The following is a 16,055-nucleotide window of genomic DNA, read 5'->3' as shown; positions in this document are numbered from 1 at the left end:
GAAAAAGGTAGACTTTTTACTTAGAATTGAGATTTATTGTCACATGTAATCAAGCACAGTGATCCAGCAGAAGAGTGTACAAAGTCACCATTCTCCGGTGCCGTTTAGGTAAAAAGGTATTTGGATATAAAATCTTAAGTGTAAAGGAGAAAGTAAAGAAATAACATTAGAAGTTCAATATTACACTCCTTCTTAAACGCTGGGTTATGAGCCTGGATCTGAGCAACTCCACCCTGATGCTGAGACAAAGCAGTTGGCCAGCATCGATTCCCTTTGATCTTTGGCACCATCTTGCCTCTACCGACGTCATACTGTCTTCACTGACTGTACTATCTTTCAGTGTTGATATCAATGAAAAATATTTCAGTCAAACCAGTACAGTCACTACTTTCCTTCTCAGAGTCAGCATGAAACAAATTTCTTATTCCAGCATAACTAACCAAGGGATACTGTTTCTTATCTTTATGCTGCCAAGTGTTGACAAAGCGCTATAAAATCTTCTGTTGACTGTTCTTTGATCACCTGATCTAGATCTTTTGTAGTTTAATCTCTTCTGCCTTTTGAATGAGATTGAGGTCAATGCATACTTTTCAACTGAGGAATAAGAATTCCTAGCTTTTAGTACATATTTTCTCACATTTGATATCCCCGATGTTGGACAGTTGCTTGTGGCATACATTAAGTGTAATGCCCTCTGGACTTTGTAATTGAACTTTCTTAATTATGAATTGCTAAGTGCTAATATTGTGACACTTGCTCCAGCATCTAAGCTGAATTTCAGACATAAATATCAGCTTGCCAAATTCTAGGTTTGTTTCATCTATTCTCCCTAAAACAATTGAGGTTGTCTTTTTCTGGAGATTATTCTTCTCATTTACCCCTTTGTGTGGGTATTTCTTTGATCTTTCACTTTTCTATGGCTACATCTGCTTCAGTACATTGAAGTGACCAGTTTTGCAATTATACCTATCAGTTTTAATAACTGGGCATGTTGCACCTGTAGGGTTTCTTTGCTCCATTTTGTTGTCAAGAACTTTTAGCAAGTTTATTCTATTCATTACCTTGTCTTGTCTCATGTTTGTTTTGTGATTCTGTTCCTTAAAAATTGAATGCAATCTTATAATCTCCTACGTGAGTTTAATCTTGTCCTCTGGGGATTAATTTGGAACTCTCAATCTAAATGTCTTTCTTAAGACTTAGGTCTTCTTTGGACCATAATAAATCTGATAAAGGGTCATCAGTAATGTCTACAATAATTCAGACATTTGTAAACTCTTACTTTAAGTCACCATTGTCACATTTCTCCAGTAGCCTGAGATCAGTAATGAAATCATTCATGGATTCCCTGGATGCTGTATTTTTCTGTTAATATTGATCTTCTAAGAATTTTATTAGTTCTGAGGTTGAAATAGTTGTCAAAGGCTTATTTCTTCAAATGCATCTCTTGTTTTGGTTTAGGGGAGCAGTTAGCTCAGTTAGCTGGATAGTTGCCTTGTGATACAGAGAGTTAAAAACAGTATAGGTTCAATTCCTGTACCAGCTGAGGTTATCTTGAAGGATTCTCCTTTCCAACCTTGCCTAAGGCACTCAGGTTAACCCACCACCAGTCATGTGTCTCTAATTGAGAGACCAGCCATTTGGTCTGGTAAGATTATGATGACTACCTTTAGGTGTTCTTTTGCAAGTACTGCCAAAATCTGATGCTAAATAATATAAGAATCCTAACATTACAGGGCAACATATTGAAACAATTGTGAAATGTTGCTGCTACTTGTAGCTTCTCCTGCCAAGAGATTTGTTGCCAAGATGCTACGTTCATCTGTATTGTTCCACCCTCGCATATCCACTGTAGCTCATCTACTGTCACTCTGACATCTCTCTTCCAGATTCTCCTGGGTCATTGTCTTTTTCTGCTGCCCTCCCATCTGCCCACTAGAAGAAATCTTGGTAGTCTTACCACGCTCATCAAACAGCTGAAATAAGGACATTTTTCTGTCCCGGCTGTCACTTTTTTGAGTTCTGTTTGCTCTTGCAATTTCAAGGACCTCTTCAAAGTAGAGTGTTAGTGGCAAAAAATAAACTGGTCAACACGATTTGCATGGTTCCACTATATCATGTGCTCTGATCAGTTATCCATCCTCACGTATTCTTTGATACAGATAGTGAGGTGTATAATTTTGTTAAATTGCTTGCAATGTGAAGATTATATTTTTTGTGCAACACAGGTCAAATGTATTTCCTGGGAAAATAGACAAACCTAGGATTGGGAAGTCCGAAAATAGAAGGCATAGGTTTAAGATGAGAGGGGAAAGATTTAAAAGGGACCTGAGGGACATCTGTTTCACACAGAGGGTGGCACGTGTATGGATTGAGCTGGCAGAAGAAGTGGTGGAAGCTGGTACAATTACAGCATTTAAAAGGCATTTGGATGGGTATATGAATAGGAAGAGTTCAAAGGGATGTGGGCCAAGTGCTGGCAAATGGGCCTAGATAAATTTAGAAAATCTGAATTCATGTATCTCTGGACACCAGAGTGCATCTAGGAAAAATTAACGAACAGCAAAATTCACAACTGATCTTGGAGGAACCTGTGTGGGAGAGCTCACAACACAGGAGCAGATAAGTACATAGTTTTTAATGTGAAACATTGCTGTAACTATACAGTTGTGAGTAGAGTGGGTTCCTTCTTGATTATATGTTTTATTGAAATATGTCTCTTGATTAAATTTTTAAAATTATAAATTGTAAGTAGTGGGTTAGCCTGGAGCAATTTTTTTTTTCCGAGCAAAATGATGGTGCTAGTTTCTGGGTCTGTAAGATTGTGAAGGTGCAAAGATGGCCTTTAGTAGATTGATATGCTCTTCCTGTCGGATGTGGGAGTTTAGGGAGAGTTTGCATGTTACTGATAATTATGTCTGCAGGAAGTGTCTCTGGTTGTGAATTCTATCAGATCACATGGATTGGTTGGAGCGACAGTTAGAGGCAATGAGGAATTTACAAGAGCAAGGGGATGTGATGGAAGGCAGTTATAGGAAAGAAGAAAAGCCATAGACACTGTCAGATGAATAGGTTAACTCCATGAAAGGTGGAATATTTAGACAGATAGTGCAGGAGGTATGGAATGAGCTGCCAGAGGAAGTGGTGAAGGCTAGTACAATTGCAGCATTTAAAAGGTATCTGGATGGATATATGAATAGGAAGAGTTTAGAGGGATATGGGCCAAGTGCTGGCAAAAGGGACTCGATTATGTTAGAATATCTGCTTGGCATGGATGAGTTGGACCAACCAAGAGTCATTGGTTTTTGGGATTGTTGATTTTTATCATCTTTCCTACATTCCAATGATGACTACACTTCAAGTAAACAACTTGATTTGCTATGAAGTGTTTAGGGCATTCTTGGATTCCGAAAGGTGCTATGCAAATGCAAATCTTTCTTACTTGCATTTGATGCTACTGTGCTCCCTGCAATTTAATCAGTTTTCATGGGGCTCAAAGGAAGCAGCAGAAATAAAGTTCTGAGGAAAGGTCATTTGGACTCAAAACTTAACTCTGATTTCTCTCCACAGCTGCTGCCAGACTTGCTGAGCTTTTCTAGCAATTTCTGCTTTTGTAGTAGGAATAACGCCTCTATAGTGGAATTGTGACACAGTCCAACCACATTGTGGCAAACTGAAAAATTGGTTCCCACTCTGCGAACTACCTCCCTCAGGATTTAGTTTAAAGATTTCTTCACCTGTACAGAACTCTCCCCTCTCTCACTATTAAGAATCATGTTAATAGATAATTATCTGGTGTCAATAGCAGGATCCATTGTTAACGTTAGAATAAAGCCCCAAGAAAGCAAAAGCCATTAGCAGAATCTGTGAGCAAAACAGAGGTTTCAGAAATGTGTACACTCTGTTGTCGATCCATACCCTGGTATGAGCCATTGACTACTTGTTTTTGAATGCAAACTTGCTTATTTTGGAGCCTTGCTGGATTTTTCAATCAGTAGCAATTGAAACAGCAATTACATGCAGCAAAGCAGAATGAAAGATTGAGTTCACAGCAACAAAATGTACAGCTGAACTGTGTTTGCTAATGCCTGCCACCCATACCGTAAACCTGTTGAGACCAACTAAGGCAAGATTTTTCAAATCCAAATGCACTCCGTGGTGCTAGTTGAATATTTGAAGAGTTCCTATTTGAAGCATGATCTAAGATAACCAGCGCACAGCAGATGTTGATAGTGTTGAGGTTTTAGGCTGTTGTGGTGCAGCAGTGTCTCAGTGTCTGAGTCAGAGATTATGGTTCATGTCACAGCTGCCAGGGAGGTGTCTCATCACATAAATAACAAAAATTAATATTGTTTTGTATTTTAGGAACTGACCAAGGAACTTCTCCCCCTGATGAAGGCATCAATGACCAGGAGCATGGATTTAAGGGAAGGGACAGGAGGTTTGGAGGGGGTGTGAGGGGAAAGAAAATTCCCTCAGAAGGTGGTGGTAATTTGGCCCTCACTGCCTGTAGTGGGGTGATCGGGGCAGAAACTCTCAACAGTTTAAAAAAAGTGATAGACAATCACAATGTGATGGAATACAAGGCTCTGGGCCAAAGGCTGGCAAATGGGATTAGAATAGATAGGTGCTTGCTTTTGATTGGTTTAGACTAGATGGGCCAAGAGGCCTTTTTTCTGAGCTGTAGATCCCTATCCCTCTGAGAGAAGAAGCTTTTTGCTAGGAACCAAGCCACCAAAAATTTCAGTGAAGAGGAAGGAAGAGCAGGGGAGTAAATCAGACAGCTGAGAAATATAGTGGTAAATAAAAGGCTCGAGACTTGTTTGGAGCTTGACAGCATCGTTGTGAGTGACTTTTGGGAGAGATTTTGTTATTGGACCAACCATGGGATCACAGAATGTTACAGTACAGAGGGAGGCCATTTGACCCTTCTAATCTTCACTAATCTTTTAATATTAATGTTTGAAGAACATTTCACTTTGATTTTAGTTCAGCCAGCTGTTCTCTCCTCTTGCTTTCTCTTAACCTTCCTTATTCCAACCGTTGCCCCTGTCCTGCATTTGAGATACTCTTCCTGATTTCTGTTGGTACCATTGTCCTGGTGTGCATCATATACCTCCTTTTCTTTTTATCTCCTCATCAACATCCTTAGTCATCCAAGGTACTTTAGCTTTAGATTTTTCAGTTGTGAGGAAATGGAATTAGAAGCACATGGTGTAAAAATGCGGAGGTGCTGGCGATGGCCTTTCGAAAGGTGAGGGAGCAGTGCCCAAGATGACAATGGGATGTTAATGTACAAGAGAATGTCCTGAGCATGGAAACAAAAAAAATTGCACAGGTTTAGGGAGAGCAGTGAATTCAATTGATACTAATTTTGAAAACGGAGCCAGAAAGTTTGAGCATCTAGTGTCCAGCACAACCTTTGTTTAACACCTGCATTTCAAATTGAATCATTGATATCAACATGGGCAAAGATGTGGATCTGGAAATCTGTCCTTTTCTGATGACTCGTTGATAAACTCCTCAATATAGGAAATTAAGTGAGAAGAGATTTTCCTTTGAAGACAACCTTGTCTACTTTAGTAGACTCTGCGCAGAGGCAGAGTGATGCCGACAGTGTGGGTTCAGTTCCAATACTGGCTGGGGTTACCTGGAAAGATTTGCCTTCTCAACCTTGCTTAAGGCGTGGCGATCCTGAGATTAACCTCACCACCAACTGTCCTTCTCTAAGGCGGGAGTTAGATGATGGTGACTTCAACTCTTTAATAGCTCTTCCTCAATTTGCAGTTCACTAACCCAACCTTTTAATACTGCCAGAATTCTATTCCAACAAAAAAGGATGGCTGTTAAAGCACAGATCTTTTGAACTCTCCAGGGCCTTCCCAGTCTAACTGGTCAAGGATGCCAGTTAGGGTGAAAGTGAAACTGAGACAGTAAATAAACAGAAACAAAGGAAGACATTGAAGGAAAACTTGAAAAGTTTCCCTGAAGGGTCCATCAGAGGTTTCTGAGTTTCGTTGCAATTTACAAACAAAAGCAATGGGTTATTTCCAATTGTTCCATGCATTGGCAAGACTATAAGGCAGAGAGAGGAGAGTTTTGTGCTGCAGTAATTGTGAATCAACTCTTACAAATTCTCCAGCACTTCGTCCACCTGTTATGTGATGATGGTTTGATTTCAGAAAGTCACAAAGTTTAATTGCTGCCACTGACTTCCACCTTGGTTGGGATTCAATTCTCCCAACTGCAAGAAAGCCTGCTGTATTGATTGCTGGTTGTTAACTGAATTGATTTGAACCGGGTGGATCTCATTGACAACAAGATCCTCGATTGGGATTGAAACCAGGGCCAGTAAGGAAAGTTCTGGCTGATTGTTATGGACCAGGCCAGCCACCTCAAAACATTCCAAGAAAATAGCCCAGATTCAAACTTTGCTCATTGTTTTAAGCAGGTGTTAGGTAGATATTCCAGGAATGAGGCAGCTGGTCAAATTTGTTGACAAGATTACTGAATGAAACACAAACAAAAGAGAACAGAAATAAAATAACTTAACATATCTGAAACCCAACAGATTACCCCAATTTAATGATGCTGTTCCAAATACTTGTAAACACCATTTGGCAAGAAAAAGGAAAAATCAAACCCAGGGTCTTCCAGGAGAGGTGTCAACGAGAGGGAGGATCAGCTTGGGCCTACTCCTTTGGGTCCAGCAGCTTCAAATGCTGCTTGCTAAAAACCAAACCAGCTGGGAGACCTGGCTACTCCCTTTTCATTGTATGAGTGTATTTTTTCAAACTTGAAAAGCTTTTGCCTGAGGCAGTATCTGTTAGCTTTAATCAATCTGGCTATAAAACCCTTCAAACCTAGACCTTTCAGAATCGCTGCTTTTACAACCTCTCAGAAAAAAAAAGCCAAGGACAGCATAACCTTATTAAAGGAGTAGCATCATCACACTGACCTATATACACAGGGGATATAGAATCTCCTTCGTTCAGGGGTCTGACTCCAAGCTGGCTGGCCACAGCCAGTGTACTAAGAGAAAGTGAGGTCTGCAGATGCTGGAAGTCAGAGTTGAGAGTGTGTTGCTGGAAAAGCACCGCAGGTCAGGCAGCATCCGAGGAGCAAGCGAATCAACGTTTCGGGTCAGAACCATTCCTATGAAGGGGTCTGGCCTGAAACGTCAATTCTCCTGCTCCTCAGATGCTGCCTGACCCTTGCTTTTCCAGCACCATACTCTTGACAGTCCGTATACTGTGCACAAGTAAATAAAGGGTGGCTTAGAATATAGAATATTACAGTGCAGTACAGGCCCTTTGGCCCTCAAAGTTGTGCCGACCTGTGAAACCAATCTGAAGCCCATCTAACCAACACTATTCTATTATGACCATTTAAATGCCCTTAAAGTTGGCAAGGGCAACTGTTGCAGACAGGGCGTTCCACACCCCTAATACTCTCTGAGTAAAGAAACTACCTCTGACATCTGTCCTATATCTATCACCCCTCAATTTAAAGCTATGTCCCCTCGTGTTAGCCATCACCATCCAAGGAAAAAGGCGCTCACTGTCCACCCTATCTAACCCTCCGACTATCTTATATGTCTTAATTAAGTCACCTCTCAGCCTTCTTCTCTTGGGATAATGGCCTCTGTGCAGTTATTTCATGAACATTGTTAGTAACATGATTTTTGTGTTGTCTTAATCCAGCTCATATTTAGCACGCTGCAAATCCATCCATTACTCAGGATAATTTAATATTAAGCAGTAATTTGTGTACAACTCGATGTAACAATTTTTAAAAAGTACATAAAGCATTGGCTTTTTTTGATGTTGATTCTCAAATACACTTCTGCTTGTTTCAAATTCTATAGAGAACTAAAATGTTGGCCCTAGGATTTCATTGTTGGTGCTGTAAGATGATAAGATGATAAAGTAAGTGGGCAATGCTCAGTCCATCCTGCTGTCAGCATGGTAGCTGTTATAGTTATGTCCTACAAGTCATCTGAAATATTTTGAAAGGATTCACTGCTACCAAGTCTTTTTACTGTTGTTGGTTAGTCAAAATTACTGACACCAATTGGGAATGGATGCCCACCCAATCTTTAGCAGAAGACAAATTCAATCGTGACAAACAGAATTGCATAGAACTTAATAGCTACTTACATTCCATCTGAGTTATGTGATAGTCACTGTGAGCCATCAGTCAATTGTTACTGATGGTCACTAATGTCCTTTAGGGAAGGAAGTCTTACCTGGTCTGGCTTAGATGTGACCCTGGATTCACAGCAATGTGGCTGACTCATAAATACACTCTAGGCAATCAGGGATAGGCAAGACATGCAGGCCTAACCAGTGATGCCCACATCCCATGGATGAATAAAGAGAAATATTTTTTAAAAATGATCAGGCAATCAAAATTCTGCATTTCCTGGAAATCTACAATTAAATCAAAGTCCTAGAACTATTCAGGAGGCCAAGCAACATTTATTGAGTCATAGAGTCTTAGAGGTGTACAGCATGGAAACAGACCCTACAATCCAACCTGTCCATGCCAACCAGATAATCCAACCCAATCTAGTCCCACCTGCCAGCACCCGGCCCATATCCCTCCAAACCCTTCTTATTCATGTATCCATCCAGATGCCTTTTAAATGTTGTTCTCTGAGGTAACTTCTTCGTTGTCCACTACATCTCCAATTTTGGTGTCATCTGCAAATTTACTAATTATACCTCCAATGTTCTCATCCAAATAATTTATATAAATGACGAAAAGTAGTGGACCTAACACCGATCCTTGTGGCACTCCACTGGTCACAGGCCTCCAGTCTGAAAAACAACCCTCCACCACCACCCTCTGTCTTCTACCTTTGAGGCTGTTCTGTATCCAAATGGCTAGTTCTCCCTGTATTCTGTGAGATCTAACCTTGCTAACCAGTCTACCATGGGGAACCTTGTCAAATGCCTTGCTGAAGTCCATAAAGATCATGTCTACCGCTCTGCCCTCATCAATCCTCTTTGTTACTTCTTCAAAAAATTCAGTCAGGTTTGTGAGACATGATTTCTCATGCATAAAGCCATGTTGACTATCCCTAATCAGTCCTTGCCTTTCCAAATATATGTACATCCTGTCCCTCAGGATTCCCTCCAACAACTTGCCCACCACTGATGTCAGGCTTACTGGTCTATAGCTCCATGCCTTGTCTTTACCGCCCTTCTTAAACAGTGGCACCATGTTAGTCAACCTCCAGTGTTCCGGCACCTCACCTGTGACTATCGATGATACAAATATCTCAGCAAGAGGCCCAGCAATCACTTCCCTGGCTTCCCACAGAGTTCTCGGGTACACCTGATCAGGTCCTGGGGATTTGTCCACTTTTATGTGTTTCAAGACATCCAGCACTTCCTCCTCTGTAATATGGATGTGGAGGGAAAGTGTTAACATTTCAAGCCAAATAGAAGTGCACTGATTTTGAAGCCAGTTTGCTCTTGAAACATTAACTCTGTTCCTCCATCAGCAAATTCTGCTGAGAATTCCCAGCACTTGCTGCTTTTAATTTGTTTCATCGTATTGCCTGAAAGTAAATATTGACCTGGACACTGGGAAAATTTCCCTTCCCTTTGAATAGTACCAATGCTGTTCGTCTATTTTGCATTGTGTTGTCCAACTGAGTGAGTAAAAGGACCTTGGTTTAACATCTCAACTGAAAAGCTGCAACTCCAACAGTGCAGCAGTCTCTTACCACAGTGCTGCTGTGTAAATCTAGATCATGTGCTCATCTCTCCGACAGCAAGCCTTAAAGCCACAGCTTATTATTCCAGAGATGAGAGTCTAATACCTTACTTTCAGGCTCAGCTTTACAAGCAGCATTCAGTATAAAAGTCTTCCTGAAGAAATCAGGACAAATATGTTGAAAGCACTTCCTTGCTATTTATTATGAATCATCATTTGGAGTTCTAACTGCAGCACTTTTTCCCAATGCCTACAGAAACATGGCTCCTAAGTCTGTAGTTCTTTGTTTCTTTTCCTGGAAAGTGGACGGTAGTCCGCCTACTGCTTACTGAGATTCTGCGTAAACCGGATACAGTATCAGTGCCATCCTGACTAAGGTTTATAAAGTGAAGATGATTTCACCACAACGTTAAGAGCTTGTTGTATTAACCTTTCTACTCCTCCCTAACAAGAAAGCCAAACCAGTTGTTCATGGATGGGTTCCACCTTCCCTTCCCTTGTGAACGCCTCTCTCTCTCTCTCTCCCCTTGTGAAAGCTTCTCTCTCTCTCCCTCTCTCTGACTCCCTCTCTCTCTCTTCCCTTGTGAATGCCTCTGCCTCTCTCTCTCTCTCACTGTCTCTCTCTCTCTCTTCCCTTGTGAATGTCTCTCTCTCTCTCTCCCCCCTCCCAGATCAAATGACTTTGTTTCTAAGCAGAGTTAATTTAACCAGACTCCCTTGAGCTAACAGAAGTGCTGAAAGACTTTTGTCCTTTTTTTCACATTCTTTTCACTTGCTTTCTGACTTCAACAAAGAGAGGCACTTTCTTCCTTTCCCTGTAGTGCAAGATGAGTAAGAGTTTAGTCCATTCTGACTCTTATACCACACACAACTTTGCCCACTAGAACGCTAACCAAGGTTGACATACAATCAGAGAGTTGTACAGCACGGAAACGGACCCTCCAATTCAACTTGTCCATGCCGACCAGATATCCTAACCTAATCTATTCCCATTTGCCAACATTTGGCCCATATCCCTCTTAGCTCTTCCTATTCATAAACCCGTCCAGATGTCTTTTAAATGCTGTAATAGCACCCACCTCCAGCACTACCTCTGGCAGCTCATTCCATACACGCACCACCCTCTGCTTGAAAAAGGTGTCCCTTTGAAATCTTTCCCCTCTCACCTTAAGCCTGTGCCCTGTTCCTCTGTTTCCCCTTTTCAATGTGTCTCTCAGCTGACTGCCCTTGTTTCCCCCATCATGTTCACAACCCAGGAACTCATGAGATTACAGCTTGGTTTGTACTCCATTTCCCCATTTGAGGTCTTTCCAATTTGAAGCTTCCTTGACACCTATCAGGTGGGATTTTCTGTGGTCTCATTTGAAGCTGGGGACAATCCACACAGAGTCAAGAGTGTGGTGCTGGAAAAGCACAGCAGGTCAGGCAGCATCTAAGGAACAGACAACATCACCTGCTAATGTCTCCTGCTCCTCAGAAGCTGCCTGACCTGCTGTGCTTTTCCAGCACCACAATCTCGACTCTGACCTCCAGCATCTGCAGTCTTCACTTTCTCTGAGTTGAGTTCAACTCTACTGTGAAGCCTCTTCCAAGGATGCCTACCTTGAAGACGTTCTCCTGCTCTCTTGGTGACATCCCCTGCTCCTTGAATGCTGCCTGACCTACTGTGTTTTTCCAGTGCCACACTCACGACTCTGATGTCCAGCATCTGCAGTCCTCATTTGCTCATAATCCCCACAGAGGCAGCATGGTAGTTGGCACTGCTGCCTCATAGCCCCAGGCGTCCGGTTCAATTCCAGCCTTGGCTGACTGTTCAAACACCACACAAGCATTCTCCCAGTGCCTTTGTGGGTTCTGCTGGGTTGTCTAGTTCCTCCCACAGTCCAACGATATACAGGTTAGGTGGAGTAGCCATGGTAAATGTGAGGTTATAGAGTAGGGGGCTGCGTCTGGCTGGAATGCTGTTCAGAGGGTTGGTGCAGACACAAATGACCTTTTCCTGCACTGTAGGGATTCTATGACTGAATTACATTGCTCAGAATTTATATTCTCAGCTATTTGTTCAGCTAAATATTCTCTTTCTGAAAAAAACATACAATGAAAAATTTAATATGTCCATGAGTGACCTAGGGTTACACTCGATAGTCATGACAAATGCATTCCTTATGTTATTCAAAAGCTGTTTAACTCACCTGTATAGACTAAAAGGCATCAGATTGAGTTCTTCATCACTGCTTTATCAGTTGATTTATATTGAGTTGCTAAGCGATTTACAATTGATTTCAAAGATAGTCTAGTCCCAAGCACGCTGAAGATGAAGTTAAAAACCTTCAAAACAGAGCAAGCTCACCAGATTTCAAATATAACGAGGAGCTGCATAACTCCAGTCTGTGGCAAAGACACTGTTTTTAAAAAAAGAGACCAAGTGATCCCAAAGTCCATATCTACTCTTTAATCTTTTTTGTTCTTGGAGAAAACAGGGTTCATGATGACTTTCGAAGATAATCTGTGGAAGAGTGAAGCTGCTCTCGGCTGGATATGCACACCTTTATGGCTCATCTCAGTACCAACTACCCCTTGTTTCTATTCAGTCCAGAAGCCATAAAGTAATTCAATATTAAATTCAACTTCAGACTATGAACCCTGTTCTCCATTTTGTTTCCATCTCTACCCCACCACTCCACTCTACCATTGTTTGATGTTCTTAGTTTAGCTATCAGCAGAGCTGATCTATATTTGGCCATTCACAGAGACTCTGCTTCTATTTCCCTTCTCTCCAACCACTACCACTCCATTTACCTTTTGCAACACCTGCAATCTCTGATCTCCCGCTCTCTAACCTTCCTTCTGTTTGCCTTCCTCCTCCCAATTTTTATTTTACAGTATAAGAAACTCAACTCTTTTGGCACTGAAGAGAGAGGTGGAAGATTGTACTGGACTCAATGTTAACTCTATGATAATGGATGTTTCTGGACCTGTTTGTTTTTATATTTCTGACAGTATAACTTTGATCTGTTGACTGTACGCCACACTTTGAAACCAGGCTGGAATTTTCTTATGAAGGCATTTTGAACTGATGTTAATCAACATGGTTGAGATTCTATAGAGTGAGACATGGATGTTAGTGCGATAGAGTGGATGGACCTGACCTCATTGCATTTCTGCACTCTGACAACACTTGCATCAAATCATTGGCCAAACATTGTTTGGCTGTTGGAACTGATTTTAAAAATGGCCTGAGTGTAGATCTGCTGAGAAATTAGAGTTGATTATCTGTCCCTGAATCTATCCGTGTAATGAAATAACACACGCATGATGAACTCTCATTATATTAGTGCACTCAAGAACGGCAGTTGGTAAAGATTTATTCACAAAGTTGTGCTTCACCTATCTTTGACAATGAAACCAAATCTTTCGGACCACTTTGCCAAGGTTGAGTAGAGTTCATTGTTTAAATGTTTACAATGACTGACAGTCCCTTTCTCTCTCCACCATTTTGAAAAAGAGTTCAGGGGTCAAGTCCTGTCCCCTACATGGTGTCCACCATTTTGGCAGCAGGTCAAATAGGGACAGGTTACAAACTGTATCTCCATGGTTCATGGAAACAGCTGGCCACTCAACCCCTCAAGCCTGTGCCTCCTTTGAAATAGATAAAAATTCCACCTCCAACACCTTTGAACAAGAGCGGTCCCAAAGGCTCTCAATCCTCTGAGGAAATTAATTTCCAGGTCATCTTAAAGGAAACAGAAGTGGGGTCATTAAATATTTTTAAGGCAGATGAAGAGATTCTTGTTAGACAAAGCAATAACTTTTTGCTCGGTAAGTGGGGATGTGGAATTTGAAACATAACCTGATTGCACACAATCTTATTGAATAGCACAGCAGTCTTGGGTTAGAATGATTGACTTCTACTCTGATTTTGTGTGTTGGCATGTAAATGGGCAACCCTTACTTTTAACAATGTTCTTTAGTTCCAGTTTATTCTAAAGAGGAAACATCCTCTCATCTTCCTTATTAAGACTGCTCGGGATCTTGTACATTTCAATCCAATTGTCTCTTAATCTTCTAAACTCCACTGGATCTAAGCCTGATCTGGTCAACCTTTCCACATAAGGCACCCTGCTCACTCCAGCCATTAGTCTAGTAAACCTCCTCCGAACTGCATCCAATGCATTTACATGCTTTAAGGAACTGAAATGAAATATTGAACAAACATGGATTGTTAAATTTGTTCAATATATCATTCCAGTTGCATGACATTGCAATCTTTGCTTTAAATTCTGCGCCTTATACTCAACAACCATCTGATGAAGGAGCAGCACTCTGAAAGCTAGTGCTTCCAAATAAGCCTGTTGGACTATAAACTGGTGTTGTGTGAATTTTAACTTTGTCCACCCCAGTCCAACACTGGCTCCTCTACATCATCCTTTAAGGGGACCGATACTGCACACAGTACTCTAGGTATCGTCTCAACAATGTCCTGCATATCTGAAATATTACTTTTCTACTTTTATATTCAATTTCCTTCATAATAAACAATATTCCATAAAGTTTCCTAACTACTTGCTGTACCTGCATACAAAACTATTGCGGTTCCAGGACAACAGGTCCCTCTGCATCTCAGCACTACAAAACCTCGCAATTTCCATAACATTGTGCTTGTTCATTCTTCCTGCCAAAATGAACATAGGATACTCCATTTGCTAGTTCTTAATGCACGTGTATCACTTTGTAATCACCTTATGTCCTCTTCACAATTCATTTTCCTACTTACCTTTAATGTCTGCAAATTTAGCTACCATTATCTTTGGTTCCTTCATCCAAGTCATTTGTATAACTGTGAAATGTTGAGGCCTCTGCATTGATCTACACAGGAGTGGTTCCCAATATGAAGACATAAATCAATGAGACAAACAATTCCATTGTCCATTCATGACACTGCTAGATCTCCACGCGTGTGTGATATTGAAGTCTACACATGAATGGCTCTGGAGGTTTGCACAATCTTTAAGGAAGCCTTGTGTCAGCATATGCTACCTTCAGTAATAGACATCTGGGTTCCAGAGGAGTTTAGAAGCACAGATGTGACCTTGATGCTTGGGTAGAGCAATGATGCCGTCCAAATATGTTTGCTGCATCATTCTCACCTTGTCCTGTCATGCTCGTGACACACCGGTTGAAAACCATTGGTCTGTGGCACACACTTGTTACATCCTGCCAAACAGGAAATGACCCATTAAGGTTGGCCTGTACAATTTCTGAAAATAATCTCTTACTAACATTTACTGTTCCCATTCAATAAAACACATACAAATTGAAACTTTATCTACTAGTTCTAGGTGAACACAAAGGATGCTACTTACTGTTCAAAGCAGGGTCAGGTCCCTTTCACTGTTTCCTGATCAATATTCTTCCCTTTGAGTGTATGGGAATATTTCTGAGAGAATTGACCAAGCACAATTGAATGCAATCTGAAATGTTGTTGTCAAGGAGCAGGAATAAACCCCTCAAATCTGCTTCACCTTCCAAAAAGACTATGGCTGATCTGACAGTAATCTCAAATCTACACTCCCACCTACCCGTTATAAGAGTTCATCCCCTTGATTAACAAAAATCTGTGCACCTCTCCCTTAAAAATATTCAAAAACACTGCTACAGAGTTTCAGAGGTGGGGAAAAATGTTTCTGGACAAGCAATTCAGAGGGCCAGACTAATCTTCTTGGGACATGGATTCAAATCACACCATAGAACATAGAACATAGAACATTACAGGGCAGTACAGGCCCTTCGACCCTCGATGTTGCGCTGACCAGTCATACCAATCTGAAGCCCATCTAACCTACACTATTCCATGTACGTCCCTATGTTTGTCCAATGACGACTTAAATGCACTTAAAGTTGGCGAATGCTTGGGTAGAGCAATGATGCCATCCAAATATGTTTGCTGCATCATTCTCACCATTGCAGGCAAAGCATTCCATACCCTTACTACTCTCTGAGTAAAGTACCATGGCAAGTGGTAAAATTTGAAGTCAATAAAAATCTGGAATTTCAAGCTAGCCTAATGGTGACTGTGTAACCATTGTTGTAAAAACCCATCTGATGTCTTTCAGGGAAGGAAATCTGCTGTCCTTACCTTCCCTGGCCTACATGTGACTCCAGATCCACAGCAATGTAGTAGACTCTTAACTGCTGTCTGGGCAGTAAAATGCTGGTCTAGACATTGATGCCATGAATGAGTATTTTTAAAGAATCAATACTTCAATTTCTCCTCATCTCTATTTTACGAAGGTGACCCCTTTTTTTAAAACATCAATCCCTCATTCTAGATT

Source organism: Chiloscyllium plagiosum, chromosome 35, assembly GCF_004010195.1.
Source record: "Chiloscyllium plagiosum isolate BGI_BamShark_2017 chromosome 35, ASM401019v2, whole genome shotgun sequence".
NCBI lineage: Eukaryota > Metazoa > Chordata > Chondrichthyes > Orectolobiformes > Hemiscylliidae > Chiloscyllium > Chiloscyllium plagiosum.
Note: the sequence above shows the minus strand (reverse complement) of the source record.